The sequence below is a fragment of the Falco punctatus genome (assembly GCF_963210335.1).
Source record: "Falco punctatus genome assembly, chromosome: 7".
In the NCBI taxonomy this organism is placed as follows: Eukaryota; Metazoa; Chordata; class Aves; order Falconiformes; family Falconidae; genus Falco; species Falco punctatus.
Genome location: NC_137587.1, coordinates 43,119,303 through 43,146,439, shown reverse-complemented (window position 1 = coordinate 43,146,439; position 27,137 = coordinate 43,119,303). Strand labels below are relative to the sequence as shown.

Below are 27,137 nucleotides of genomic sequence, written 5' to 3'. Positions count from 1 at the left end.
AGTTTTACAGTTCAGACTTGGGTGATACAGTCTTCATGCTTGTTTTAATGTCCAGTTTGGAATACTGAGCAGTGTTTGATGATCTGTGCACACAGTTCATAATATGAAGCAGGCTTAAGAAGTTGTACCTTCAATGTGCTTTTACTGATAGCATTCCTGATTCCAATACGTTTATTTCTTTCTATGTAATTGTCTCTAGATCATAGGACTGTCTATACCAGATCAGACAGAAGGTTGTCCCGGCTCAGGATCATGGCTCTAATAGTGGCTAGCAGCAGATGTGTAAGGAAGACTGTAGGAATAGGGCAAAATAGGTTACATTCCTGGTCTCCAACCATTTACAGCTGAAAGAATTTCTAAGACAAACATGATAATGGAAGTGGGGGAGAAACAGGGTTAAGTTAGGTACAAACAGAATGATTTGAAGCCACATGCCTCCTGTTCTCAGAGGTTCATGAGAGACACAGATAATTTGCTTATGATATATAAGATGTCTCAATTTTTCTCAACGCACAGGATCTTTGTGTGCTTCCTCTTTAGCATAACACCTCTTGTCCATGTGAATCTGTTGGTTAGTTTTAATGGAAACAGTATTGATAAGGTACCTTTGCATACTATAGTGGAGGATTTTTTTCCTTTATTTGATGTGTGCATATTTTTTTCTGTCTCTGAAACACGGATATATTTACCCACTGTGCTTCATAATCTCCCTCTTGGGGTTGTTCATAACTATACTTTAATTTCTTAGCATTAAAAATAAAAATCCGTATTTATCCCCCATTGCCCATGTTTGATGATTGGTGTTTGTAATTAGAAAGGAGGAGTAAATTGAAGGAGGAAGAAGCCTAACTTAACTGCTCTGGAAAAGCAGACATCTGGGATGTGCTGTTCATATGAGCACATGCCCATACATATATGAAACAAAAAAAAATTTCTTTCCTTGAAGGTCTTCTGATTTAAGTATTGGAGCTGATTTTCAGCTTCTTGTGAGCACAGCTTGAAAGGAATTAAAAAGTGGTGATGCACAGACTATTTACGTATCTCATTCTTTTTGACTCTGAACAGTATGAACATATAAGCAAGCTGTATGTAAATAAATAAACACTGTAAGCTTGTTCCACACTCATTTATATATGTACCTATATATTTGTGTGTATATTTCCCAGTTTATATGCCTTATATTACAAACCTTTGTATCCCAAAAGTTTGTCGGCTTCTAGTTGGAGCGATCACATTTCTGCCTTTTCCTTTTCCCTAGGAGCTGTGTGATTTGTCTGGTATTTAAAACAAGAACTGCTCCATTTATAAACGAGGCAGAGCCTGGTGGAGGCACCAGATTCAGGACACATTGCTAATGTTTGCCCTGAAGCTGTGCAGTGTGTCTGCTCCTGCATGCTCAGCTGCATCAGAGAAGAGCAGTAAATGAATTAACCTCACAAGTTGTGCAGAGCTCTAGTGTCTGTCCTGTGCATCTCTGGGAGAAAGATTTCTCAAAAGAACAGCAAGGCTTGTCGTGTCTACTACTGTGAACTCTCTTTGAGCTTTCTGATTCATAAACCAGCTTGAGAACTCATGAGAAAATCTGTGCTGTGAAATGGTCTGTCCTTTGCTGCTATCTCTGAGAGCTTTAAATAACCCAGCAAGGCAGGATTTTTGTCCTATGGCCTGTGTCAGCCATAGGTGACAAAAAGCGCATTAAGGGCCCTTCTGGTCCCCTCCAGCCATCGTTCTGAAGCTAAGCGTTTTAACATCTCTAGCCTGCGCACCCTGGTGCAGTTGCTGTGCTTGCACATGGAATAGTTTTGCTCTGCAGCCCCAATGCTTTGCAGTGCAAACCACGATAAGCCTGTGCTGACAAACTGGGCCTAGGGAAGAGACAGTGACTGATGCTTGCCTGGACCACAGGAAGATTCAGAGCCTGTAGACTTGGTGTGGACCACGAAGATGCTGAATTCAGTAGGGGGAAGTCTGTTTGGCCTGTGATTCCTCTTAACAGCCTAGAAGCCTGGAGAAGAAAAAGAATAATCCTTCCAAGAGGAGCTGTGCCAAGCTGTGATGTTATTGGTGTCTCTTGTGCCTGCCACAGCAGTGTAAGGACCGGCAGGCAGATTCTGAAGGAGACTTGAGTCTCAGTACTAGTCATACAGGGTCAGCAAAGAAGGTGCTGTAGCAGCAAGTCAATAAGACATACAAAAGATTTGGCCCTAAGGCCTTTTTTGCATTATGACATTGATGCTAGCGTACGCGTTGACCCTCTAGGACAAGATAAGCAGTACAGTCAGAGCTGCTGCCACAGAAACACATTTGAGGCCTGAGTCTTCCTTCCCTTTTCCTTTGAGGATTCAGTAGCATTCCTGCAGCTTTGTGAAAGGATCTGGTGGATGGAACAAATACTTTTCCACCTTCATGGACAGTTTTTTATTTCCGGTTCCTTTCACTTTCTATCATTTTTACCAGTTACAGGATAATGGAGGTTTTGTGCTACGGGCAGCCCATGTGACTTTCGTAGAGTAGAATCATAGGACATCTCAGGTTGGAGGGGACCCGTAAGAATTGTCAAGCCCGCCTCCCTGCCCCTCACAGGACTACCTAACACTAAATCCCAGTGAACTCTGACAGGCTTGGTGCTGTGGGGAGCTTGTTCCTGTGACTAACCACCCTTCATAGAAGAACTTTTTCCTAATGTCCATTGTGAACTTCCCCTGATGCAGCTTCATTCCATTCCCTTGTGTCCTATTGCTGGTTACCAGAGAGAGGAGATCAGCAGCTCCCCCTCTGTTGCCCACCTTGAGGAAGCTGTAGGCTGTGATGAGGTTACCCCTCAGCCTTCTCTTCTCCAAGCTGAACAAACCAAGTGACCTCAGCGGCCCCTTGTAAATCTTGCTCTTGAGACCTTTTACCATTGTGGTTGCCCTTCTCTCAACACACTGTTTATGTCCTTCTCCTATTGAGGTGCACAAAACTGCACACAATATTCGAAGTGAGCCAGCACCAGTGTGGTGTAGAGGGGGACAATCACCTCCCTTGACCAGCTTGCTAAGCTGTGCTTGATGCACCTCAGGACAAGGCTGGCCCTTTTGGCTACCAGGGCATGCTGTTGTACTCATATTCAACTTGCCATCAACCCAGACGCCCAGTTCTCTTTCCATGGGGCTGCTCCCCTGCCTGTGCCCTCCCAGTTTGTACATATAACCAGGATTACCCTGTCCCAGGTGGAGATGTGTGTACAACTGTTGAGAAGCTGCTTTCCTGGCTGTCCTGGGATCTGAAGAGGGGTGCCTTGACATTTTAAGCAGAAACATTTTCACACAGGATTCCATGGCAATTTGGCTTTTTTCTTTAAAGAAGTCTGATTTTGAGACAGTACACATGATGTCCTTCACTCGAGAAGGCGCCCTTCACCCAGGCATCGCAAGCGTGAGTGCTCATGACAGAGAAGCATTACAGCTTCACATGAGGGGTGATTTCTAAAGCCTGAAGGCTTGTCTTGTATTCACTGATTGGAAAATAGTGACACATAGGCAAATAAATAAGTGAAATTTTTTTCAGAGAGAAGAGTGTAACAGTTCTTTAGTTACTGATCAGTATTCAGCTGTCTTCGTGTATTCCAGGGAGAGGTTCAGATATCACCGGCTTACACACAGGCAAGAGAGGAGGAACAATTATTTATTTCGGTTCCCCACCTTACTTTATGCTTTTGATCTGTTAACCTGGTATTGGTGATTGAAAGAGTCTGAACTCTGTATACCACAAATATACATATCAATGACAGCATGTATACACATAGACTTGCTCCCAGCTGGAACTAGGAGAACTTTGAATATGAAGGAAATAGTTTATGGAAAATCAGTAAATGTAAATTCTTGGTATGCTTTCAGGTGATGTTTTAAAGCAGATGTAAAACTAAGTGCTTGATGACATAAATATGAGCCTGTTCCCAAATTTGCTTATTAACAGTTTCTTATGAGAGGAGATTTCCTGGTTGAATATTCAGATTAATGGCAAGTTTATGGCAGTTCAATTTGAGATGTGGTTACTAGGTAGTGTTTCTGTACAGTGGGGATGCACAATGCATGCTAAGACTTAGGACTCCAAAGAAAATTTATTTTTCTTTGGCTCAGCCTTGGAAAAAATCAACATGCCAGAGTGCTGCACACAGCCTGTATCCACAGTGAGTCTAAATGCTCAGAAATGGCTTTGAATTCAAAGGATCAGGCCTTGAGGATGGAGAGAAAGAAAGAAACCTTTGCTGCTTCACCCATCTGTTGTTGTGGCCCTGCTGTGGGGTGGTTTGTGCTCCCATTTCACCTTCCCAGGTGTGGCTGCAGTATCAGGACTGTTCCATCTCTTGCTTTCTGTGGAGGTACACAGCTCTGCAGGAAGGAGTCCAGAATGTGTCAGATGGGACAGCAGTGGCTGTGTTTTTGTTGTTTGTGAAGTGTTGCGTTTAAGGGGATGGAGTAACTTAGCAGAAAATACCCTCCCCCCACCTTCCAACTCTGCTCACCGAGGTGGGAGGTTAGGTGTGGCTAGGTTTAAATTCTAAGTGATGTCCAATTTACCACTATCAGTCCAGTCACAATATATATATTAAACTACCACGGGTTCGGATACACTGATAGCAGTCTGCACTGCCGGTTCGGTTGTGCTCATGAGCTAGCATGGCCACACTCGAGGGGATGGTCACGTTCAATGAGAAACTGCAATGACCGGCTACTTACCAGTGCAGTTTTATTAGTGCAACAGATATACAGGTTTTTGGATTGCTGGTGATAGTGACTGTCTGCGAAGGGCACATGCAAATAAAATGTTAGAAAGTATAAAACCTGAGGAAAAGTTACAAACTATACAGCCTGGCTACAAATATTAAAAAATGACTCTGGAGCAGGGGTCCTCAAACTACGGCCCACGGGCTGGATACAGCCCCCCAGGGTCCTCAATCCGGCCCTCGGTATTTACAGAACCCCCCTGCCCCCCACCCTGCCGGGAGTTGTGGGGGGATACCAAGCAGCTGCAGATGACTTCCTGCCACTTAATCCGCGCGCTGGCCCCCTGGTTAAAAAGTTTGAGGACCCCTGCTCTAGAGATATTTCTAAGTCTCCCGAAGAACCACTTGGTTTGAGTCTCACCCAAGGCATCCCAAGTGGGGGGAGAAGAAAGGCTCAGCTGATCCCAGGAGTCAGTCTCGGTGGTATCTTCCCTTAACTTGTTCTCAGTGGTGTCTTCCCCCTGGTCCCCTCATTCATTCACTTTTTATACTCCTCTTACTCTCAGGTGGAGCTTGGGTGACTCTAGTCATACATTCCTTTATTATGATTGGTGCAAAGTTGTCTTGCTTTCATTTAAAGATACAGTTCATTCTAAATTTACTGTGCATGCTCCGCGAGTGGGGGATTCACTCTCTTTGGGGGGGCCATTTGAATAGGAGGTTGCGATCTCCCACTACCACAATTATTTTACCCTAGCATCCTTGAATTTTATCTTTTCAGCTGTTTGTTTTCTTTTAGCAGTTAGCACGTAATAGTCAGAAGGCTTTGAAGTGCTGAGCAGGCCTAGTTCCTGACCTCTTGCAGATAATGAGGCTTGTGCTTGGTCTTTGCCACAGTTGTTGGCCCAGCAACAGACATCATCTCATATATTTTACAGCGGTTGTGCAGCTTATTGGCTGTATGGTACCATCGTGTTCCCGGTCCTGCAGGGAGTACAGCAGAGCCTGGCCGCGGTGTCTGCACTCCGCTCCACCCTCCACTGGTCCTCCAGGATAGCAGGTTGTGTGGCTTTAGGGAACTGTGGTGATGGAGATTTCATGCATGCCAACCGTCCTGAAGGCGATAGCTGTATTTTACCCTAAAAAGCTTTCTGTAATACTATGCTTCTGTTAGGACCCAATTTTTTTTCTAAATCCCCCCCTCAAGGTGATTTTCCCACATGAAGGAATAATTTTCTAGTTTGGGAAAGCACTTTTTAATATATTTTGGGCAAAATACCTCTCAAGTAATTCTTGCCTTGCCAGATCCAAGTGCTGTTAGAATCAGTAAGGTTAATTCTATGGCTGTTAGTTCAGGAAATTTGTGTCAGGCATGTCTACATCCCTTTACCAGTGGACTTCTCTTCAGTTGTTGTTCATCATCATCACTGACATCAGCAAAATTAATGGTATTTTTAAGAGTGAAAGGGATAAAAAATAATAATTGATTATCCTATAAAAAGAAACCACCATCCTTATCCAGACCAAGGCCTTAGATTTTGTTGAAAAAGGATGCTGTCAATGGCATTATTAACATAAATATTTGTCCTGGTTTTGGCTCAAATAATTTTCTTCCTAGTAGCTGGTACAGTGCTGTGGTTTGGATTTAGTATGAGAATAATGTTGATCAGACACTGATGTTTTAGTTGTTGCTAAGTCATGCTTACCTTAAGTCTAGGACTTTTCAGTTTCCCATGCTCTGCCAGCGAGCAGGGGCACGAGAAGCTGGGAGGGAGCAGAGCCAGGACAGCTGACCCGAACCAGCCAAAGGGATATTCCATACCATGGACCGTCACGCTCAGTATATAAATGAGGGGGTTGGCTGGGGCCTGCTGATCACTGTGCAGGGACTGGCTGAGCATTGGTCAATGCAGGGTGGGCAGCTGTATTGTGCATCACTCGTCTATCTTGGGTTTTATTCCTCTCTTTTGTTTTATCTCCCTTTTCATTAGTATTATTACATTTTACTTTATTTCAGTTATTAAACTGTTCTTATTTCAACCCATAAGTTTTACCATTTTCTGATTCTTTTCCCCATCCCACAGGGGGCTAGAGCGGAGTGAGTGAGAGGGCTGCGTGGTAGTTGGTTGCAGTTAAACCACGACAGGATGGGATAGGGGAGAGAATTGCAAGAGAAAAGTGAGAAAATTTGTGGGCTGAGATAGAGACAGTTTGATAGGTAAAGCAAAACCCCACACATAAGCAAAGCAAAACAAGGAATTCATTCACCACTTCCCATCAGCAGGCAGGTGTTCAGCCATCTCCAGGACAGCAGGGCTCCATCACACGTAATGGTTACTTGGGAAGACAAAATAACCCAACTCCAAACATCTTCCCCTTCCTTCTTCTTTCCCCAGCTTTATATTGCTAAGCGTGACACCATACGGTATGGAATATCCCTTGAGGCAGTTGGGGTCAGCTGTCCTAGCTGTGTCTCTTCCCAGTTTCTTCTACACCCCCAGCCTGCTCGCTGGTTGGGTGGGGTGAGAAGGAGAAAAGGCCTTGACTCTGTGTAAGCACTACTCAGCAACAACTAAAACATCCCTGTATTATCCACAGTTTCCATCACAAATCCAAAACATAGCCCATACTAGCTACTCTGAAGAAGATTAACTCTACCGCAGCCAAACCCAGCACAATATTTCAATTGATTTTATATAGAGAACTTTTTATTTCCACCAACAGCAGGGTGAAGCCTTTTAAATTCAGCATATGCAACTGTGTTACTGCTGTACATCCTGGCTGGATAACTGGGAGTAGGGGAAAGCTGTCTCTCTAGGTGAAACAGTGGTGTCTGGCAAGGTGGACAGGCACGTGTCATAGCTGCCACTGAGAGGGAAGGGAGGAGTGGTGGGCTCTGAGGGCAGCCTCTCAGGGGAACGGCTTTTGCTGTGGCTGCTGAAATGAAAACCACCATATGGTAGGTAACACAGATTCTCTTGCTGCACATGGGGAAAGCTGTAGGATGGAACAGAGGTGTGAATCCTGAGAGGTCATAGGTCTGTGTGGTTGCAGGTGTGAGTCTGGGCATGGGGAGCTGCGTGTACACCAGCATTACCCTTGGCTTGTATCTCAGCAGTTACAGCTCCTTCCCCACCTTACTGCACAGCGCGCAGCATTTCACATTCCCTTTTAAATGTAACAACTGATGCTGGTAGCCCTTAGTGTAATATTTATTGTATCTTATTCAAGTGGGATTGTTACAAGGGGATGAACATCCATCTTACTAGCTGAGTTGCTTACAAACACTTCCCTTTAGTCTCTGTGATCTGCCATTTTCAATTGCCCCAGCACTGCTCATGGAGCAGGAACAGCAGTTGGGATATAGAGCTTGGTTTTTGTCCTGGCTGTTTCCCACCGGTATCCCTCTTACAGATTATGCAGGCTTAGACTTGGAAGATTTATGTCATGTTGTAACAGAGGACTTCTATGAAGGAGCCTGTCCAAGTTATCTGCTTGCCATTGGCCTTATGACATCTCTTGAAGGCCCTGGGAAGCAGGGGATGGAGGACTCTGGTGGGCAGCTGGTGTTTGGTGTCCTGCCAAACAGCACTGCAGGGTAGATGGGGCAGAGCCTGTGCTGAGTATCTGGACAAGCTCAGACTTCCCTTCTAACTGTCCCAAATCTCACCACGACATAAACATGCTTCTGAGCTTGGACATGTAACCAGGCAGTTTGACTGAAAGATGAATTTGGGCTTAAAACTGAATAGGCTGGCTGACCTAGAGTGAGTCAACAGCAGTGCACAGGTCCATACCATACGTCCAAGCTCATGGTCTCTTGTGCCAATCACTGCAGACGTAGCACACACAGTCAGGAAAAAGGTACCATGTGTGACTGTGTTATTGTACTCATGGCAGCAAGATTTCCTGCAAAGAGACACCAGTTTTCTGTATTTCTGCAGCGGGATGCAGTCAAATATATGTATGTAATCTAACTGCGGACATCCTCATGGGTGGATCAGTGTTCCCAGTGGGCAAAGCCAGTGTTCAACCCATGGGTTCAAGGCATTAGGATGAGCGCCCCTCCTTCCTATCCAAATACATAATTTCTTGCACCTCTGCCTAACCTATTTCAGTCCTCCACATCTTGAGGTCCCAGTAACTGTGTAAAACGGGCATAACAAATGCATTTAAAATTTCTTTATAGTCATTTTCGGATTGGAAGAACAAAAAGGCTGGAGGAAAATGGCCACTTTTGATATCCAAGCTTTGCTCCATCCTTAGAGCCAAGAAAGTTGTGGTGGGGGAAGAAAGAAAAAAATTCATACAAACTGGGAGACATTTAGGGAAAGCACTTTTTGCAGTGACACTTCAAAACAGAACCAAGAGAAAAAAGGAAGTATTTTTCCTCAGCTTTTGGGTTGCATTATACTAATTCTTGCAAAAGGTGACACTGAAGAGAACATGCCCTTCCGTTGACTCAGTGATGACGGTACTCTGGGTTAATGGTAGATTGAGGACAATCTGCTCTAATAACTGCCACCTTTGGCATTGGGCTTTCTTTAATCTAAAATGTAAGGTGTTTACAGCCTTGTTAGCTGGACTACTTTCCAGGTTTTCATGGGAACAGATCTCCCAGCTACCTACTACATGCTCCTTCATTAATCAGTCAGAATACTCAAGGGTGGGAGGACAAACATACAATCGTGAACTGGTGCTGTTCCTGCAGTGACCCCTATAGCTGTGCTGTTGGTAAAGTCTGAAGGGGAGTGCCTTCGTATGTGAAGAAATTAGAAAATGTGGGCATGGTTCAAGTGTCGATGCCTCCTTGATACTTCCTAAGGAAGACAGGGTGAACTTGGGAGCTCTTAGCACTTCTTATGCAGAGTTGGCTGTTACATATTAGGAATTTGATTGCATTGATGGTCCCTTCAGAAACAGTGTATTGCCGAAAGCATGGATTGAGAGCATCTGAGACATTTCTGTCATCATCTAACAGTGGTCCCTGACCTTATTTTAGCAGGCTTTGCTAATGCCTTTTTGCTAATGCTAGCCCTGGCTGCTGGGTCCCGTTGTTCTCTCTGCTGTTGTGCCAATAGTTGAGGATGGAAGGAACCCCTTGAGAACATCTGGTCAAACGGTTCTACTCAAGTAGGGTCAGCTAGATCAGTTTGCTCAGGACCGTGTCCAGTTGGGTTTTGAAGAGCCCCAAGGATGCAGAGTCCATAACCTCTCCGGGCAACCTATTTCAGTGTTTAGCCACCCTCACAGCTACCTTACTATTGTTGCTTTTCCCCCCTTATCGTAGCTGTTACCCCCTTGAACTAATTATTTGTGCTGGATTGTGCACTCTGTGCTCTGTTCATCTTTTAACACTTGCACATCTCCTTCCTGAGGCCCGCCTCACATATAGGAAGCAGTGAGCCAAACCAGAACAGCTGGTGATGCCACCACAATATTCCTAGAATGCTTTTCTTATTGGTGCTGCTTGAATGTATGCTTGGACCAGTCAAGAAATTATAATGTGTTTTATAAACCAAGAGCTTTGCCTATCAACTGAGAGTAATTTCTGTGCTTTTTCAGCTACAGGCAATCTTCTCAAATTCTTAAATTCAGTAGGTGCCCTGAATGTCATCAAGGCACAAAGACACCTGAAGCTTGCAAGTCCTTAAACAGAGGAAAGCCTTTCTGAGTCAGCCTTACAGAGATAAATGAGCAGTTTATTAGTGCATAAAAAGGACAACATAACTTCCTATCAGTTGCTTCTTGTAAAACTTCATACTTTTTCAGCACTGTATTTTAAGAAGTCCCGAGCATTCTTTTGTTTTCTTTCATGGGCAAGGTTCTGTCAGCAAGCAAAGAGGCTAAAAGCAACCCAGCCTGATTACTTTTAAATCTAGAATTTACTGAAGACTTTGTACGTACGCTCGTGTTAAGTGCCCAGTGAGAGCTAAAGTTTCTGATGGGAGGAAGAGGGATTTTCCTGATGATATGGACATAAAACAGTACTCATTACAGTGCTGAAGTCACAAAATTATGTCCCATGCCCCAGAATTAGTAATCTCAAATACTTCTTTATGGCAGGATTAAGAAACAAACAATAGGAATTGAGCGATATGAAGAGTACCCATACTGAAATCCATACTTGAGCAGATGCATTCTAACTGGGTCTGCCCAAGGTAACAGGGTAAGAAGTCCCTCATTTTGTTTCAGGTGCCATGGTGCTCTGGCACCCCACTTAGGGTCCTGGTGTGGTGCTGTTCCTGCTGTGGTGTTGTGGTGGTACACACTATGTGAAATCCCAACCCTGAAGTTTGTGGGAGTCATTTGTTCTGACTATGTCAGTGACTTCTCTTATCGCAGGTGATGCAATATCCAATGTACAATGGTACAAACGTCACAATGTGGGTGCTTGACCCTGTGGCAAAAAAGCAAACAAACAAGCTGGCCAAAGCAAATAAAGAATTGGAGGAAGGTAAGTTGCTCAGTATTTTTTAACTTTTACAAATTGTTCTGGATACACACAGAATTTCTGTTCTTGTTAATTAGCTCTGAAGAATTAGTCGACATTTCTTTAGTGAGAAATGTTTTGACCATAGTAAAACTCCAAAGTAAATGCCTTTTATACAGCAAGAGTAGAAATCAGAGCTTCTTTCCTCAGTGCTGTACAAAGCTGAACTTCACAAATAACTTCTTTAATATTGCTCTGAGGCCTAGATTGGGTTACCTGTCAGCTGTGTCCATAGGCATGCTGTTCCTTATGGGCTGAGCCCTCTGAAAGCCCAAGGGCCAGCCAAAAGCAATCACTTCAGATGTGTTTTTAGATTTTCTGCATAGGACCCTGACTGCACCAGGTATAGCAGATACTGCATCCGGTAATGTTGGAGGTGAGCACAAGATGAAAATCTGCATAGAGCAGAAAGAACATTTTAAGCTGCATGTAATGAACATCACAAGCTCGTTCTCTCAGTGCTTTTTCACAAAACCCCAGCAGCTGTATTTAAATAATACTAAAGGACTGTCTTCGTAAAAAAGCAGTGCTATTGCTTCTAGTTCTGAGGGAGCGATGGATATGAACTGAACCTTTCCTCTGCCCTCTCATGACAAGCAGCAGTGACAGCACATGCTGAACCCATTCAGACAGTGGCAATGTTCCCAGTGCAGCACGTGCCCCCCTGAGCTTCAGGAGTGGAACTCGATAGGCCAGACAGCATTTTGCCTGAGGCCTTTCCACACTCCCGATTCTAGCTGGAGGGAGCCAGTTATTTGTACAAAGTGGTATGAGTTCTCTGTCAGTCTTTTCCCTGCAAACCATTGGCTTTTCAGATTTTTTTTGGTAGTGCAGTGTCCTGCAAGTGGTAAAATAGTCAGTAGTCTCTCTTGGAAGAGTCCAGATATCCTGCAGCTTTGTTGGAGAGTCCTCTGTACCATTCAAAGAAATGGGAAACATATTAGGCTGAATTCAACAGCCTATGAATTAAGCACAGGCCCACCACTCAAGTCTGTTTTAGGAATATTTAGTTTTCATTAATTTCAACACGACCTTTGTGGATCTAGCTGTGTATTCTGCCATTAGTACCAAAACCATTCCTGGACTAAATCTGATGAAAGATTTACTTGGTAGAGTGTTTTTTCTTGCTATGTGACCTGCCTTTGGTTTTCTCCTCAGAAATCCTCTTACAGTTCTAAAACTGGAATAGGTCTCACCCATTTCCCCCTGAGTATTTCAGTACTGCATTTTCACTCCAGCACGTAGTAAATACGCTCCACTGTACACTGAGTTTATTGACTGTATGGCTGGCTCTTGGTGCCAGAATCTGGAAGACGGGACCCGACGCGGACCGCAGATAAACTGCGGCTAAAGCTGGTATTATTCACACGTTGGACACGAAGGGGAGCTCTTGCAACAGAGAAGAGAAACATGCCAGCCCTCTTTTGTGGCCACTGAAACGGGAAAAGATGGTGTAAGGCTGCTTTGTAGCGTTAGGCTAGCCTTACGGCTTTGTTTTGCAAAAGCTAAGTGTATTTATCTCATTGGTTAAAAAAGAGCGCTTTTTAGGCAGGCAGCTAAAGCTTATACAGCTAGTGAAAGAATTGCACATGCCTGTGTGCTCCTGAGCTCCAGCGTGTCTGGCTGAAGACAAAAGCTTTTTGTCTTTGTAATCTTCTAGGTTTCAGCCACAGTTCTACTGGCTACGAATTAGTTCAGTCCCTATGATCCCTTGGTTTGTGCCTAGTCTAAAAAACAAGGTACATGCTTTATCTGAAGGCAAGATCCTGTGTTGTAAGATGATCTCATATGTATTGCCCCTGTTGTTATTAACAAAGGAAACAAAGTGCTGTAATTTTATTCATTCTTTTCCGTTTTGTTATGGAGGATAAAGGCAGAAGGAAAATTAAGACTTAAATATTTTGGGGGTTGCAAAATAATTGTCAGGGAGCAGCAAGGGCAGGTTTCTTCCTAAGGGAAGGTGGACTGGGAGCTGAGGGTGCCCTCAGCCTGGGCAGCACTGTCACTGATGGATTGCCATGTCCTGTCTGAACATGGTGGGCAGAGCTGGCTGGTGGTAACACAGTCCATCAACAGTACCAGACCAGGCAAGCGATGAACCAGATCCAGGGTCCAAACAGGGAGTCAGGAGCAAATGGAGACAGGGCCATAGACAGGGCTACTACATGTGTCCAAACTCCATCCAGGGGACAGGGACAAAGATAGGCTGGATACAAGCTACAGTGTACATTCACAGGGTCCATCACCTATGACACAGCTCTGAGGCCCATCCAGGAGGCAGAGCCTGAGAGTGGACTGGAGACAGACTTGCATATAACATAATGTGGATGAGGACTGAAGTCCCTGATGGGTCTGGTCAGGGCAGTTAAGGCTTAGTGCACCGACAGTCGTCTCCCCTTCAGCAGGAGCCAGGGTCCTGCATTCACTGTACAACAGCCACCAGTTTTATAGCATGTAATGAATGGTCAATCCTATGGGTGAAAACATACTGCCTTCATGCTGAGATATAGAAAATAAATGTTGTTATGCTGCATTGTGGGTTATAGATTCTTCAGACACATGGTGAAGTAGGGGAAAAATCATTGGTTGGGACTTCTGTGAGTTTAGTTCTAGTCGTGGTCTGGATTTTTGTTGTGGCATAACAAGGGTTTTTAAAGCACTACAGCATGCATTGCAGGCTTTCCCTGGCTGCAGCGTGAATGGCAGGAATTGTTTCCTCATATACACCCAAAAGATAACTTGCTTCATACTTCCCATTTGATTTGAAACGAACAGCATAATTTGTGAGAAACAAACTTGCATGTGAGAAGTTTGTCTGAACGAGATATTAACTGGTATGACATCATTTGTTGATTGCTCACTTGCTGTACGTTTCCATGGTGGACTAGCCCAAGCTTGAGAAAAAAATAAACTTATCTTGTTCTGGCTGTATTTTCTGTCTAAATCTGATAAACAGCCTGGTCTGGTTTTTTGCTGCAAATTTACACAATTTCTGTCATCTTTTATATGATGGTACCGCAGTTAGCCTAGTAGTACTTGTCTTCTCTGACTGTCCAGGTTGTTTAGGAAGATGCTGCTCAGTGTAAGGGTATCCCCATCTTTGGTATCAGCAAAGATTTTTATCTGTGAGACAAGTCTAGCACCTGTAATCAACAAGATGTGATGGTTTCTTGCTTAGGTAGTACTATCTTCATCACAGTTAGGTTTCTGACGTTTTCCTGTGGGTCTTACAATCCTCATGTTGTCAGGTGGAATTGTGTGATTAGACAGGTATTGTGGTAGCAAGTAGGGAGATAATGGTGTCTGCATGAAAACCTGGTTAGTTATGGTAAATAAGAATTTTATCTTTGAATAAAGTTGCTTGTGTCCTCCCTATTTTAGATGTCCTGCATTTCCGGTAACATACCTCTTGTTTCTGATGCTAAGCCATGATTGCTTGCTTGTTACATGTATTGCACCAATCTACTTACAGTCAGATATTTAATTTCATATTTCATATCTCATTTTTGCTCTTCAGCAGTCTACTCATGCTCTTAATAGGTATGTAGCTACATTAAGATCAGATGGACAATTACAACCCCCCAGTCTCCCAGATGACATTTGTATATCATTGCTTATATCAGAATTTCACTGGTTTTCTTTCTGGCTAGCTGTTGGCTCCTCTGTTAGATCAGTTTATTTTAAAAGATCCCACAGAGTAGCAGATTTGATTTTGAAACTAGGAGCTTTTGTAAGCTGAGAGACCATTATTGCTTTTCGGGCCAAAAAGGTCACAGATCATCTGCAGCTGCTTGCCTTACCACTGGCAAGTGCTTCCTGAAAGATGTTACCAGGCTGGCTAAGACTGCTGTGACTTAGTCAGACCTGATACAAAAATAGTAATGACTTTCAGATACTTAGTAAATAATGAAAGACGCTCTGTTATGGTATGACACTGGTCAACTTTATCAAAAAAAACAGTCAGGAAATAACTGGGAGTGACTGATTGGATTTTGAATTTAGTAATGTACTAAAATAGATTACAATTTCAAAATAATTGCAGTAGTGCTAGCAGATTCATACTACATCAGTTATAAAATAGATATGATAAGAACTGGTACTTTGTTACCTGGAGACTGTACCAAGCACTGCAAACATGCACAAATTGTAACTCATTAGCTTTCACTCCAGTGATTGCAAGAGAATAGCAAATAATTGATGGTAGGGTAAATATCTACCAAAGATGATATTTTATAAAAAGAAGAGGGAGGACAGTCATGCCTATACCTAATCATGGTTTCTTAAAGGACTTTTTTTAAAGGAAACGGTGATTAGTTTGAAGTACCTACTTCTGACACCTGTTTCCATGAGAACAAGAGCAGCAGCTAGAAATCACGTCATTGGAGTTCTTGTTGGTTGCAGAGATGCAGGAAGCTGCAGATATCACATATACAAGCACTAGGACCAGTCAGCATTGTTCTGGAGAAGAAGAAGGTTTTATGATTTTTTAAAATCCCTTCATATGCTTATAGGGACTCTACAGCTAACATTACTGTTATTTTTTAACTAAAAAATACTTTAAAGGTAATATTCAATTTAAAGCTAAAATGGTTAGTAAGAAGTACATTTACTTTGGAAAACTGCACCTATCAAGCAGCTAATAACATGAGGCTTGAAAAAAAGAAACGAAATGTAACTACATTAATGCAGTATTCTGCACCTGCAATACTGCCTGATAAGCACTTATTTTCCTTGTATCACATCCTTTCCTTAATGGTATTCCATTGCACCTAATTTTAATATGTGCTAGCAAAACATATTTTTATGTGTTAATGAATCATACATTTACTTGGAGTGAGTTACAAAGAACAGTCTTAGTTTTCTGTGTGATTTGCCTAAATATTTTCTTGGACCAGAAGTATTTTGCAATGGAAAATTCAGACATCAATTTCTGCTCAGTTGGGCAATACTGTAAAATCTGGAAAGAACATAACCAGCATGATGGAGTATTATACTTCTGGGGAAGTTATAATTCAGTTGTCTTTCATGTAAAATGGAGGTGTAGCCATTTGTGCAGTCCTTTAAAAAAAAAAAATTATTTCAGCCATGGGCAGCGAAAAACATAACCCTAAGGTGCAGGCAGGACCTCAGTGACTGCAACTACAGGTACAGGTACTGCAGCAAACCATCAAAACTTACCTGATTTCAACTTTGATTATGAACTGCAAAATCTCTGAATATTTGTAAAATTGCAGATTGGAGCAGCCCTGGACTAAGTATGACAGCTTCCTACTTCTTCCACAAACTGATTATTTCTTCTAAGAAATGCAGACTATTCCTTCATCCAAAAAGTGTAATAAAAAGCATAATTTATGATTCATAACACCTGTGAATTAATATACAGTTCAGAACAAAATTCTGCTTAGAATAATATCTCATTTTTAATACTGGTCAAGAATTGATGTCCAGGGAAAAGTATAAGGAAAGGCTCATGTATGGAGTGATCCTTCCTTGATAAAAGTACTCCTGACAATCAGTAATCTAAGTTTAGTTTTTGTGTGAAGGTGTAAACCCCTTTTTCCTCTATCTGGGTCCAGGTACTTAATTGTGAAATTTGTTTTCTTAAGCTCTTTCTTCTTCTATAAGCTGTTGCATGCCACGTTCAACAGTATTTAATTAACTGCGCTGAGCCTATGTAGAGGCAACTTTTTTCCCTAAAACAAAAACCCACAAGAAAACAAGGAACAAAGCCTGAAGGCTGCAGGTAACTCCTATGCATGTTGCTTTTGCAGGGAGATATTGAACAGCTTGTAATTGATTCCTGACCTTTTGTTGATCACAAAGCAAATGTACTTTTAGTACATCAAGTAAACCCAGATATTGCTCCTATTCCTCTCCTGCTAGTTCTCAAGGCTGGTGTTCTATACTAGGCTGCTTAATAAGAAATTTGAATTAAGTAGATCATAACGGAATGTTATATCTGAAGACCACAATGGCCACCAAACAGCTACCTCAATCTTCCTATTTCACTATTTTTTGTATTACAAGCAATAAGAACATTGTATGTATGTATGTGAGAGCAAGGGAGCTGTCAGCATGACATTGAAGAAGGTAACATTTTAATGCATGGAGATTTTTGCAAAATAAGGACACAGGAAATTCATATCTAATTCCTTATGTTAAGTGCCAGGCAGATCCCACAACAAACACTAACAGCCGTGTCAAGAAATGATACTGCTACTGCAAGAATTAAGAAGTTCATTCTGCCTGTTGGCACCTGGGAATTGTACTTTGCAAGATATAAACCCAGGGACAAAGTCCTCAGTTTTAGATGAACCTGGAAAGAAGAAAGGCTCAGGAGATCCAGCTGATTTTCAAAGATCACCAAAAATGGTCCATCCACATGTGCAGAGAATCAAGCAAAGGTTGCAGGAGGCCAGCACGGATGAACAAGGAGCTCCTGAATAAACTCAAATGCAGAAAGGATACATAAAGAGGTGGAAGCAGGGACAGGTGACCTGGGAGGAATATAGAGACACTGTTAAGTATATAGAAATGGGGCTAGGAAAGCCAAAGCCCACCTGGAATGAACTGAATTTGGTTGGGGAAGTGAAAGGCAACAAGAAGGACTTCTACAGGTGTATCAAGAGCAAAGGGCTGACCAACCTGATAGTCTTCTATGATGAAATGACAAGCTTGGTGAGTAAGGGGAGAGCAGTGCATGTTTATTTGGACTTTAGCAAAGCTTTTGACGCTGTCTCCTATAATATCCCCATAGATAAGTTGATGAAATACAGGTTAGAGAAACAGACTGTAAAGCAGATTGAGGACTGAACTTCTGGTCTCAAAAGTTGTGAGCAATGACATAAAATCCAGCTGGACCAGTGGCTACTGGTGTATTCCAAGGGTCTATACTGGGCCTAGTACTGTGTAACATCTTTGTTAGTGACCTGGATGATGGAATAGACTGTGCTCTCAGCAAATCTGCAGATGTTAAAAACTGGGAGATGGTTGTGCCGCCATTCAGAGGGACCTTAACAGAGTGGAGAAATGGGTAAACTGCAACGTCATGAAATTCAACAAAGGGCAATGCAAAGTCCCACACCTGATGAGGAAAAAAACCCATGCACTATCTGGGGGCCAACTGGCTGGGAAGAAGCTTTGCAGGAAAAGCCCCAGGGGTCCTGGGGGACAGCAAGCTGGCCACAAGCCAGAAATGTGCTCCTGCAGCAAGGGTGGCTAACAGCACTCTGGGCTGCCTTGGGGGGACTACTGCCAGGAGGACTACTACTACTTCCCCTCTCCTCAGCACTGGTGAGGCAACATCTGGAGTACTGGGCCAGTGCTGGGCATTGTAGCACAAGAGAGACATGGACATACTGGAGTGAATTCACTGAAGGGACTAGAGCACCTGCCATACTAGGAAAGGTTGAGAGAGCTGGAATTATTTAGCATTGTCAAGAAGAGGCTCAGGGGGAGTCTTATCTATGCATATAAATACCTGATGGAAGAAGGATGTAAAGTGGTACCCAGTGAGCAGACAAGAGGCAATGGGCACAAACTGAAAAACAGGAAATTCCACTTAAACATAGGAAGAACCTTTTTTACTGTGAGGGTGGTCAAACACTGGAAAAACTTGCTCAGACAGGTTGTGGAGTCAGCCTCCCTGGAGACTGGGCCAGACCCAACTGGCTATTGCTCTGAGCAACCTGGTCTAGCTGATCTTACTTTGAGCAGGGGGGCTGGATTAGGTGATCTCCAGAGGTCCCCTCCAGCCTCAACTATTCTGTGACTCCGTCTCTTGCAAGTACAGGTATTTCTCCTTTTCTATCATTTTGTTTCTGTGATGTGGCTTCTCCAAAGCCAGATGGTAACTAGAGTCACCTTTGCAAGGGATGAAGTCAGAATTAGGAATCTATAAAAAAAGATCATCCTTGGCAGTCATCTCACATTCAGTCCTTGAAAGCTCATGTCAAGTAGCTGAAAGAAATTGCTGCCTTTGTAACCACTGTAGAGTCACAGTCAAATATCAGTATTTATATACTCAGTAAAGAGAACTGAGTGAAAGAGTCTGAGAACTTAAAAAGTGTCTGAACTAGAATTCTAAAAGTGTCAGTTTTACAGCTATTACGGTTGTTAACAATTTGACTGTAACAGTGGGGACACGTGATGCTCTAAATGAAAGGGAACCATGACAGCCTGTTTGGATCCGGCACACTCATGATGTGTCTTTGCCAGGAGATGGGAGAGAGTTCAGGCGTCACACAGCCACATGCATGTTATGGGATGGCACAGGGTGGCTGAGGGATCTACAGGGTGATGGGATTTGGGGTATTGTTACCCTGGAGTTACAAGATGTGGATCATCCAGGCTTTTCCTGTGATTACCATCTTGAACGCCATGTGTAATAATTATAACCAGTTATTATATATCATGTAATGATTCCTTCATGATAGTGTTGCAGTGCCACTAGGCAGGTTTCAGTGGAGTTTCAGAGCAGGTGATGGTGGCTTGGAGAGTCTTTTTCAGTAGGAGTCTGGGACTCTTCCTGTGGACTTTGTTCTGCATTGGATGTTGCATCATGAGACAGGACTGGAGGCACCAGAACTCCCCCATTCTCCTTGTGATACAGAATTCTTAACTGATCACAACCTCTCCTGCACTCCTCCCTACTGCTGGAGTGGTGGGTCAACACAAATAATGCTGGCATCCTCTGAACAGCAGGAGACATGAAGAGACAGGGTAGTACTGATTAGAGTCAGGCTAAGCCATGGAAGGCAGCACAGGTGGTATACAAGAATACTCTTTCAAATATCATCAGAGTATGGATACCTCATAATTTTTGGTATTGATTGATATCATGTGCATTTAAGAAGTATGATGCTCCCAAAATATCAGTGAATTGCCTCTCACTAGCAGTAATGACTGTGAGAACAGTCTATGAACAATGTAATTTACTGCTTCCTCTAAGGAGATGCAGTTTGAACAACAGTATTAAAATCTTGACACTACCCTGAAGCTATGTCTTAACATAAATTTTCAAATATTTTAATAAAAAAATAACTATTACAGACTGTTATATATAGTCCTGTGTCCCATATATAAGATCATTCATTCATTGTCTTTGTGAAAATCTAGCTGGAAAGATACTCTAGACCTCACAAACAGGCTTTGCTGCAGCTTGTTATAAACAAAAGTAACTATTCCTTGAAAAGTTTTCCTAACTTAAACCAGCTTTCTTACCCCTGAGAAGCCAAGAAATATCCAAGAGATATGTGAGTCTTAACGTCTTTGATATTTGCTTATCCCTAGATACCATTTTCAGCCAATTTTGTTCTAAGGAGTGCTCATTCATATTTTATTCTCGATGTCTCTATAGAGGGAGAGAAAGAAAAGCAGCAACAGTCTAGAGGAGAATCTGAGAGACCAGAGACAGGTTATCCTCTTATATGATGATAATGACTGGATCTGGTGGGGTTTCTACTAATAAAGATGAGGGTATTCATCTCCCTCTTTATTTGCAGAGATTATGAGGTAAATCATTACAGTGACTTGCCATGGTACAGTTTTCATGACTACGCTCGTCCATGCTGCCAAAGGAAAGAATATTTTGTCTGTTATAAAACTCTTTCCAGCGGGGATACTTGCTTTTTTTGCTGTCTCTGTTAAGATCCACTAGCACTGATTTAATAGGAGGTGGTGAACGAGCATTTGTTCCCAAGTCAGAAGCTCTGGCACATGCGGAGCATTTTTCTGTGTCGTTGGATGCAACTGACTTTCAGTGGAAATAGCAGTCCTTCAGGGTGGCAAAGACTGAGTACACACTCCCTGCTATGTGGTTTTGAAGTCTAGTGGCTTAGCTATTAAGGAGGTAAGTTGTGATACCCAACTGTGAGTGACAACACCTGAGTCACAGGTGAATTTAAAGTCTCATGCTCCAAATTTGTACTGATGCTCAATAAACATATCCTTAATCAGTAACAGCTTAATGAAAATCTAAAAAGATGCTCCTAATCATCTCTCTCAACTATTAGTATCAACTCCCACCTGAGACCAGTACTTTCTAAAAGTGCACAAATGGATTTAGCTGTGGGCTAGCTTACCAAATCTTTTTGTACATGCAGTATATCAGCACACATACTGTGTCTGGGAGCAGGGCCTCAGTGAATGTGATGAGAGTCATCCGCTCCTCTAAGAGAAACCAGCAGTATCTCCTCTATAAATGAGTAGCAATTTGTTTCTCTCCATTCCTGCCTGAGGTTAACTGTAGCTGGAAAAGATAGTGATAGAACAGTGCTGGCAGAGCATCCATGGTACCTATTTTTGTGCTGAAAGGAAAGGTTCTAGAGAGACCCAGTGCTCTCATTGAAGCTTTATGTACTTGGATTCTCACTGTAACCAACATGTTCCTGTGCAGCAACTTCTAACTGGTGAAATGTCCCTAGAAGAAACATCGTCACCAGCTGCTCCAGGTTAGAGTATTCAATGGCATCTCAGAGATGCAAAACAGCTCCTTTGTTGACTTGCAGTTCACTTGGTAATCCACAAGTACATTAAAGGTTTGTGTAAATAATGAAAGGTGTTTGCTGTTGAACGATAGTGGTGTTCCCGTATTGCATTATATACTGTTCGGTATTACTTTCATTCCCTGACTTGAGCCATAAGTAGGACAACAAACTGTAGCACTTTCTTTGGGCATCTGCCTTTTTTAACTATATGATTCACAGTATCTTGGTAGAACATTGTCTGAAGAAGATGAGCACTGCACTCTTGAAAAGGCATTGACTACTCAGGAAATTAAATTTAAAATCAGTAGGGAAGCTAAAGTGACTTTTCTTTGAGAAATACAGTAAAGGGAACAAGCAGCAGCAGATGGCTTCATTGAAATACAAGTGATATCAAGAAAAGGTAGGAAATTCTTCTTATTTACCTCTCCTGATAACTATCAGTTAGCTAGCATCATTGTAAAGAGCTATGTTATTTAGCAAAAAAGGAAAGCAAGGTGCCCTTTTTACCTTGTGAGAAAAATAGCATTAATTTATGGTACTTTGAACTGCTATCTGTTGATGGTCAAGGAAGTACTTATCTAGGGCATAGTACTTGCTGTTCTCAAGTTCAATGGTAGGTCACTTCCCCTTGTTGCTGGGCTTTAGTGCCCAGATACTTCCTGATTAAAAAGTTATGGGGGTACTGGGTGATGCAGAAGGGTCCTGAAACTAATTCTGCAGTAAAGAGCACAAAGTACAGGTGCTGTTCTTGCCTCAGGCATCAGCAAAAAATTGTTTGTTTTATAGGACAAAACCAGAATCAAAAGACAGTGAAATATAAAAGGGTTTTAATCGGTTTTGGTGATGTACAACTTGCAAGGTAAGAAAGTACCTTCCTATGAAAATTGCGTTGTGGGAATACTGGTGTATTTAAGAGTCAATAAAAGATTTAGCAAAAAATGCAACAAAGTCACAGTCTTTCTCTTAGAAAACAGCAGTAATGTACCTATTTAATAGGCAGGAGAAAATGATTGCTGTTTTTCTGAGTGAAGTTGGTGTTAGTTGATCGTGACCATCTTCATATCCTGAGAAGCAATGCCTTGATGTAACCTGGTGCTGTTGACAGAGATGAGGCTGTACTAACCATGCAAAATATTGAAAAGAACAATAATATTTTTCTAGAGACAGGCAAAATATTTGCCAGGGTCTAATTCCACAGACTTCCACACAAAGAGGAAAAAAAGCACTAAATTAAAACTTTGCCTCCAAGGACAAGACTAAAACTGCCCAGAGTTTACCTTAGTTGGCCACACTTTTGATCAACAGCTGCATGACTGATTGAGACAAAAGCAGCCAAAAAATGATATAATAAATCTGTGGCAATGAAGATTCCAGAAATGTGCAAGATGGATCTGTCTGATTTAAATTGCCGTTTCCTTTAGGACTTATAGTAAGTCCCCAAAGGTAGAACTTTGAATCTTCCGTTTTAATACTGGGTATATCACTTTTTCTGCAATTCTGCAGTATAAATTATTTCCAGCAGAAGGATTTGAAGTGCTGCAGTTAGAACAGTTGGCAAAATCTGGCATACAGAACCACATGTTTTTCTAGAACAGTGTTTGTTTCTGTTTTCTGCTTCACTTCAGTATCATGAAAATCCACAAGCATTTGGGCAGATTTAGACTGGGTTTTTTAGCCCTGTGCTTTTAAGAAAAACTAAAGGGAGGATTTGAGTAGGATATGTGAGACTTACCTCAATGAAGCTTTCTTCCTTTTCAGGCTTCCCTTATACCTGCTACAGCAGTTCTGTTACTTGCTTTTTCTCCACATGTGAGTTTCAGATTGAACAGAATGACTTTGCATAGATGTGGCAGACATCCCTGCTGCTTTTCAGCCTTTCTGATAAATCTGAATGCAATATATCCTGTATGATGTATGACTGTGATGAAAAATGCTTAATCACCAAATGTCTGCCCTGTTAGTTTTTGGAATAACCCAGAGTGACAATGGGCTAAATTCACCTATAGTGAAACTTCACGGATTATGAAGAAAAGGTTAAGATGGATGAATTTTCCCTGAAAACTAGCTAAAATTGTTGCAATAAGTCAGTGTTACTTGGACATACACTTCCACTATCTCCATTTTAGAAATAGCACAAAACCCCAAACCAATGCAATTTATAATGAAGTGTTAATACAAAATTTCCAGACATTTATAGCCTCTACTAAATATTTTTGTGTAAGTTAGCTGTATTATGGGAAGAAGTCTTATTTTAAAGATATTCTCTTTTCATTGGTACATACTTCCAGCAGACAGAGAAGTGAGAGTGTTTTTCTGAGCACAAGTATTTTTTCGTTCTGTGCTGGAAGGACCTCAAACTAGGGAACTTTAGAATCCCCTTCTACTCTCTTTCATAATTGAGTCCAAAGGTGTCCATGGGTTCACAGAGCAAAATAGTTGAAGCCAGCTGTGTCCATTCTGTTCCTTGCCTCTGATACCCACACTGTGTTTTGATAGGAGCATGTCACACAAGCCTGCTGTCCCACACAGCTACACCAGGGCTTCTTGGCAGCCTCCTCTGCCATACACACCATTTTCATGGTGAGTCCTTGCAAGCCTCATAACTCTTCCCTAAGTTCACTGTAGAAGCAAGCTGCTTTGTTCTGATGGCAAAGACCAGTCTCAGGGGCATGAGGGATGCTGGGGGATGAGGAAGTGGAGGGTTGAAAACCTCCTTAGCCCTTACTCTAGCCTAGTTCCCAGGGCACTACAGGTTTTCTGGCTGGAAGGATGCTTACTCCTTTCCTAGCCTTATACCATACATTCAGTGGGCCTGCTTCCTGAGAAAAAAATGGTAATCGCTGTGGCCAGTGTAGCAACAAGATACACCACAAACTCAAGTAATAATACAAGTTTTGTTGTGGTCCCACACATGGTGTTCTGAATTTTCTCATTTTGCTCTTTCACAGGAAACCATTCTGTCTTCTTTGTTTCCAGAAGTCAGGAAATTTCCTTTCTCATCACCTTCTCCCCTTCTGTTGCTATCCTTTAGTGTCCTCAAAAAATACCTTATTCCCTTTCTTTGTAGTTTTTGGACTAAAAACAATTTGTGGAATGTGATCATAGGATCAGTACAGATACTGTTTGCTCTTAAATAACATATTCGTTACAAAAGGGAAAGGATAGACATAAGCATGCAATGCAATCACTTTGCTTTAAATTACTAATGTATTTTTAAAAGTATTTGATTTTCTGACTAGAACAATAAGATTCACAGTTGCTGAAATGTTATTGTATTTAGTTCTATCAGATTTTAAAAAGGTCCCCTTTAATCATATTGTTCTTTGAAGTACTTAAATAACATTTTTCTCAGTGATTTTTTGGAGGTTTTTTTCCTTGTCTTCCCCATTGTATTATAAAAGCAGTGGATGAGTAATTCTGTAATACAATTTTGATGAAACTATACTAGAGCTAGTAAGACATTTAACAATATTTTTGCTATTTAATCTATTGCATTTACTCTTGTTCGCAAAATTTTTAAATTAAAAACAAACTCATGGCCAGTTTTCTGTGAAATTTTAAAATAAAATGCACTTGTACACAAATTAACATAGCATCTGCTGGCATGTAATTAAAAATAATTATGCACACTTCAGAATTTACAATGTAAGTTGCTGGTAACCAGGAAGATACTGTCAATACTGTTAATTCTTGTAGAATGGGGAAGGTTTCCAAAGGGGTGGAAACAAATGTGCAGAACAGCAGATAAACAAATACAAGAGGAGATCTAAGCAGTCTGAGAAAGACAAAGGGCAACAAGTTTGTTTGAATGCTGAAAGTTTCTCAGAACCTCAAAACTCACAAAGGTGCTGAGAAACTTCAGGAATAGCTCAGTGAAAAGAAGATGCCCAATCACCAGCCACAGGCTCAATTTATAATCCAAACATTAAGTACAGAAATCCTGTTTTGCTGACCAGGTAGAGGACATGCTGCAGATTGCTAATACAGTAGCACCAAGGCAGACAATTTTAGGCAGCTTTTATCAAGTTAGATGACTGAGCACGATAATTACCCACATTACAGCAGTATGCAAAAGTGATCAGCTGGTGCAGCTTTAACATTTTAACCCAAATCTTTATCAGCTGGAACAAGATGTCTCCATTTGACCATGGGTGCTTTAAGCAAATCGGTAGGTGTGTCTGTTTCTTCTAGCACCTATGTATTTCTCAAAATGTAATAATTTCAAGATTTGCCTTGTCTTATTCTTTTCACTTTAAACTGCTTATTGAATTAATTACACCAAAGATGTGTCTAACAATGCTTCTAATTTGGAGAATTTAGCTCCTTGTTCACAATTTGAATGTTTGAATGGGATTTCTGATTTGTTTCCTGTCTTTATGAAATATATTCTGCAGAAAAAAATCCCAGCAGAACCCTAAATATTTTGGAAGGATTTTAGAAGACTAGAGAAAAAGAAGTGTTTGGAAAGGTGATCAGTTTGAAAACAGACCAAGTCTCTACAGGCTATGAAGTAGAGCAAGATGAAGACAGCATATGCTGGAAGCAGTCACTAATGAGCTGCTCTCAGCCAAAAGAGCACTTGAAGAAATAGCGAGATGAGGAAGAAAACACAAGAGCCATGTACTTTTTTCCCCCTTTCTATTGCTATTACAGCAAATCATTAAGGTCTCTTAAGAATCTCTTTTAAAGCTTATTAAACAATTTTTGGGTGCTTTAGCTAATGCAAGTTGACTCTCTGTTCACATGATGTTAGCTTAAGGAGTTTTAAAGAGACTTCTTCAGCATCCCAAAAGAATGATTTTTGTCACGAAGAGATACAATACATTGCAGAAGAACAGTACTGTTTGTAAGAGAGGAGTGACAAGAACTGTATTGTTCCTTTAAAAGGCAATCAGGAGTTGGTTTATCCAGAGTTTTTAAAAATGAACAGTTTTAGAAGTTTAATTAAAAACAATCTTTATCTTTTATGAAAAATTATTCTAGTAACAGTCTCATTGTTTTCATACTACTATTATTAGCACATTGCTGTGAAAGTAACCACATTCATTGGTTCACTACAGCTTGCTGGCTTCACAGAGTAGATTATGAAGATAAGGTACTTTAATATAAATGCATTGGTTGTATCAGATGTAAATATTGGATAAATAGAGTAACTGTTTAAGTTACTTAAAGAATGAATTAGAACTTTCAAACCACTGGTTTTTTTTAGCAGCAGAGCAACCTGTGTATCAGGAAATATGTTCAGTAAAATACGAATTGGGATGATATGGGCACTAGTTTCAAGTGATCAAAATATGAGACTGGATTCTTTGTCTGGCTTTGTTCTTATTTGCAACATACAAAGTAGCTCTCTTTCCCATTGCCTTTCTATTTATTTATATTGAGACTGCAGATGTTCAAAATATTGTGGATCTTTTAAGATAAAGAAAACCCAGGTTATTTTCCTGTG

General features: G+C 41.6%; 1 protein-coding gene across 2 annotated transcripts in view; it reads left to right on the top strand.

Annotated features, from left to right (window-relative positions):
- Positions 1-27,137, top strand: part of ESR2 (estrogen receptor 2) — a 98,046-nt gene that overhangs the window by 5,283 nt on the left and 65,626 nt on the right. The gene's annotated exons all lie outside the window — the stretch shown is intronic.